Source organism: Toxorhynchites rutilus, chromosome 1 (assembly GCF_029784135.1).
Source record: "Toxorhynchites rutilus septentrionalis strain SRP chromosome 1, ASM2978413v1, whole genome shotgun sequence".
NCBI lineage: Eukaryota > Metazoa > Arthropoda > Insecta > Diptera > Culicidae > Toxorhynchites > Toxorhynchites rutilus.
Genome location: NC_073744.1, coordinates 139,495,227 through 139,500,291, shown reverse-complemented (window position 1 = coordinate 139,500,291; position 5,065 = coordinate 139,495,227). Strand labels below are relative to the sequence as shown.

At 41.4% G+C, this 5,065-nt stretch overlaps 1 long non-coding RNA gene across 1 annotated transcript; it reads left to right on the top strand.

Annotated features, from left to right (window-relative positions):
• The first annotated feature begins 3,479 nt into the window (after positions 1-3,479).
• Positions 3,480-4,838, top strand: LOC129763167 (uncharacterized). Its single transcript, XR_008740818.1, has 3 exons — positions 3,480-4,025; positions 4,107-4,191; positions 4,281-4,838. It is a non-coding gene; the product is annotated as an uncharacterized LOC129763167 (long non-coding RNA).
• The last annotated feature ends 227 nt before the right edge of the window (positions 4,839-5,065 follow it).

Genomic DNA, 5,065 nt, shown 5'->3' with positions numbered 1-5,065 from the left:
CCGAATCATGGTTCTGCTTGACATATGTGTTTATTAGTACGGTCGAAAATGACTATAGATTGGTAGTATTTACCAAAAAATTCGTTATATTTACTAATTATTTCTCTTTGTGTGGACTCACATGACATCAGTGTTGCCAATTCCCGAAATATAAATAGTGACCCTCGTATGTATGGGGCTACTCGTTCGTTTAAAAACAAAAATCTTTGAATTAGCTCGGCTGCGAGTAGCTACATACATGCAAATCAAATGTTAAATTTCGTGGTATGGATGCGTTCGTAATTCTTCGGATCATTCGACGTTTACTCGCAACCGAACAATGTGCGATTCACACAGAAAAGGAAAAGAACGTCCACGTTCCGTCAACGTCTCCACCAATTCACACATGCAGTCAATGCTTGCAACAGCACCGTCACGTAAAATGTCAAATGAATGATTTATTTGATGTTATTCATGGTGTCGCCCCCTACAACATTTTTAAATTACAATGACCTCTATCGAATCAGCATGCCTAGAATCAGTTCTTCAAAAAAAAATTCAATGAAAATAATTGAATTATATTATTTAAATGCTTAAACTCGTAGTCCCGACCCTTATTCAACAATTATAATATATAGACTATTTTTCTCAGCTTGTCGCGAATGATTTTGACTCCGAAATTTGGAACTAAGAGATTTGTTGGCATAAAAAATACAACCAAAATCAAAATAAAAGCAGAGACACAAAGCCCAGACAAAAACCCAACGAACCGTCCGTCTCCGTCAATTATTCTTTTCTACAAATTCTGCCGGTCGTTTTCGTTGAACTTATGCTGACGGGTCGTTACGTTGCCGATGCATGTGAATGCTTTCATAAGAATTGCATGGTAGAATAACTGACGTAACGTGACGTAACGGGAAGTGAACGTGACGTGGATGTTGTATGTGAATCGCACTTAACTGACCACGTCTAAACCCGGCGTAACGGATGAAAAACAGAGCAATGCGGTAGATAAAGAAACCAAACATAAACTTGTTATTAAACTTATGAGCGAATTATGAGGTGCGAAATTGGATCTGGCGAAATGTTTTCGCTAAAGTCATTCACATTGAATTACAAAATCATGCAAATCTGTCAAACTATCGTCCTCACAACGAAATCAAGTTGTACGAGATTGGGAAACAAATTCATATTAGTCACAAATGTTAGTTCAAATATATTGCGATACAATTTAATATTAGAAAATTCAGTAGATTATAAATAGAAATTCGAAAAATTATCTGCTTGTAGAATTATTGCATCGGAAAGACGTAGGACTACACATAGGGCTGTCAATTCCAATAACTTATCGAATATCCAAGTAGTTTTTTCTGTATCTCTTTGCAAAATTGCATCTCCAAAGCTCCCAAAAACATCATTCCCAAAGAAATAATCCACAAATTATATCATGCAGCAGCTTTCCCAAAACGGCCACAGAAAATATGAAATCGATTGTGTTGGTGGCAACTATAGCAATCACAGTGGAACAAATGTTAACGTTCAGTTTAAAACCGAAGAAGATCCTACTACTGCAACATTCTTTCTTCCCATCCAGCGTGCAATGCGTTGTACCTTTAGGCCAGTTTTAACCCGGGAACAAGGCATGAATTCACGAAAATTGAACGATCGACCGAAAAGTTCCATCCAACATCTACCAGAAATCGCTTCTAAATTAACACAAGCTTCCCCCGGTGTACAAATTATAAAAAAATGCTTTTTTTTTAATTTTGTATATTACGAGAGTCGTTCAAAAAATAAGTTTCAGTGCCTCAGAAATCGCGGAAAAATAAAGTTAGGACAAAAAACAAGGTGATTTTCGTAATCTACGTTTTATTTTCTATTTTTCTACATAATCGCCTTAACGCTCGAGGCATTGGGCCTGATTCTCGAATACACTACGAATAAAGGGTGTGTCACATCAAATTGCATCACGGAAAAAACGCTGTAGAAATTCGCCCAGTAGACCGATCCTTTTGAAAATTTTAGACAGTAAAATAAAAACTATTAAACAACTTTTGGCATTTTCTTTTTATTCATACTTCGAGCCCAAGCCCGTATGCTCGCACCTTTCTCTTTATCCCGTCCATAAGGTTCTGTACAACGTCAGGTTGTAGTTTTTTTTTTTTTGAACAGAAATCCATTTTCTCTTGAAGTCCGCCTCCGATTTGACAACATTTGGGTTCTTCCGGAGGGCCTGCCTCATAATCGCCCAATATTTCTCTATTGGGCGAAGTTCCGGCGCGTTGGGCGGGTTCATTTCCTTTGGCACGAAGGTGACCCCGTTGGCTTCGTACCACTCCAACACGTCCTTTGAATAGTGACACGAAGCGAGATCCGCCCAGAAGATGGTCGGGCCCTCGTGCTGCTTCAATAGTGGTAGTAAGCGCTTCTGTAGGCACTCCATAAGGTAAACCTGCCCGTTTACCGTGCCGGTCATCACGAAGGGGGCGCTCCGCTTTCCGCAAGAGCAGATTGCTTGTCACACCATGTACTTTTTGGCAAACTTGGATAGTTTCTGCTTGCGAATCTCCTCCGGAACGCTGAATTTGTCCTCTGCGAAGAAGAACAACAGGCCCGGCAGCTGACGAAAGTCCGCTTTGACGTAGGTTTCGTCGTCCATTACCAGGCAATGCGGCTTCGTCAGCATTTCGGTGTACAGTTTCCGGGCTCGCGTCTTCCCCACCAAGTTTTGCCTTTCGTCGCGGTTAGGAGCCTTCTGAACCTTGTATGTACACAGGCCCTCCCGCTGCTTGGTCCGCTGGACGAATGAACTTGACAAATTCAGCTTATTGGCGACATCCCGGACCAAACTTCTCGGATCACGTCTAAACTGCTTAACTACGCGCTTGTGATCTTTTTCACTGACGGAGCATCCATTTTTGCCGTTCTTCACCTTCCGGTCGATAGTTAGGTTCTCGAAGTATCGTTTTAGTACTCTGCTGACCGTGGATTGGACGATTCCCAGCATCTTACCGATGTCCCGATGTGACAACTCCGGATTCTCGAAATGAGTGCACAGGATTAATTCACGACGCTCTTTTTCGTTCGACGACATTTATCCACTAAATTTATCATTATAATATCAAATTATCTTCAGATGAAATTTTTGTATGGGATTATTAAACCACATGAAGAAAACAAAGTTTTCCACTCACATTGAATATCAGTTTGATACGAAGAAGATAATTTTCATTAATGATTTTTTATTTGAAAAGTGCTCATTCTGCCTGAAAACTCATCATTATCTTCGACACTTCACTAACTCGTAAAACGTAGTTCAATAGCGTGCCGTTATTGTCGTTTCCACCGTGAAGTGTATTCGAGAATCAGGGTCATTATTCATAGCGTGGCACGAGTTTTTCTATTCCGAGCGCGAAGTGCGTAGCGTCCAACTTTTTGAAGTACGATGTAACTGCGTCACGAATTTCTTCAGTGTGTAGCATGTACCACAAATTACTTTGGAGAACCCCTCGTACTATTTCTTCAGCTCAGAATCAACAGCGGTGTGTGCTTCTGAGTGTCTTTCTCTGTGTAGAATGAGATGCATGGCAATGCGAGTGCCATTCCCATTTTCGATTTGGGCGGCTGACCATATTGAGTACCAGGTGTAACTCGACGGCTCAATTTAGCCAGGACGCAGAGCACCAACACATGCCTCGTAGACTTTTTTTTCATTTTCTGTTTTTTTCCCCCAAGTGGAAAGAGTCTTTCGGCGGGTTTTCTTGTTCTTGGAAACCTAAAACCGGCCAGCGACTCGACTTAAACTGCGCTCGGGAGATGAAAAGACAATTGCCCGCGAATGTTTGAAAGCGGGACAAATCCAAGCACAGAAGGGACTTCGGAACGACTACGGAATTGCTAACATCGTTAACAATTGCGTAGTTCCGGTTCCAATGAATATCTGTCTGATCTGAGGATCGAAAAGTGTGGTCGCCCATTCCGACTTTGTCCGTGGAAGAAGGCGGAAGCGGTTAGTGATTTTGTACCGCGTGTTACCCGTGTTGAAGGTAAAAGTCGGGAAGTAAGTTGCATCGCAGTTGGTATATTAAAAGTTTTCCTTTTTTTTTCTCCTTTTTTGAAATGTGTAGTGAGATTAGAAAACTAGTAGTGCGAATTAATTGATACGCTGAAGAAGTTAGATACTCTCCAGTGCACCAGCAAACCTAATTGGAGGTAAGCCTAAAACGTGGCACGTGGCTAAATTTACAATAATTCTATTGTGGCTTTTGTGGTATTTCGTTTTTTTTTTATGTGGTATGTAGAAAAAGCCGCTTACTGACCCCACGTGCGAGGTCTGGAAGTTACCATCATACTCGTCAATTCTGGTGGCCGCGCGGTGCGCTTACGCAAGACGGCACTCGCGCCAAAAGGGGAAACAGCACACAGTACGCAGCACGGAGCCATCACTCGTCCGTGTGCGTACTCGAGATTCATTGTCCCGTTCAACGTCTGCAGCGAACGACGGTAAAGCAGAACCACGTAAAACCTAGGTCGTGAGTACAAATCTATTTTATTTCCGTAACTAATACATGCGCATGTAGGGAATAAATAGAGACAGAAGAACCACACAACTAATAAATGCCACACAACAATGCCACACTAGATTTTGTACAGTGTTCTTACCGACAGTGAGCGCAAGCCCGTCGGCAGAAAGAAAAGCCTGAATGAGATGAGGCGATAGAGTAGTTAGGAAACGTGCCGTTCAGAGAATCGATGGGTCAGAGGATCGAAACCCAAATTACCCAATAAAATGTTTATATAGATGTTTAAGGAAAATAATGTTCGTAATTTATGCTGTCTCGAATATATCTAAAATAAATCGTTGGGGGAAAATATATAATTAATTTGTTCAAAGAATATTATTGTAAATAAATGTTTATGTAGTTCTTGATTGTTAGGCAAGGAAAACTTTGCGTATTTACTGGCTCGCGGTGTGGCCTAAAACCCGTCAAACCGAATAGATTTTTCAGTGTTGCGAGGTCACGAGTCCAGGGTTGAGACTCGTTTCTGTTGTTTGCATACAGCTTCAACCCCCGCTTCCTCTTCT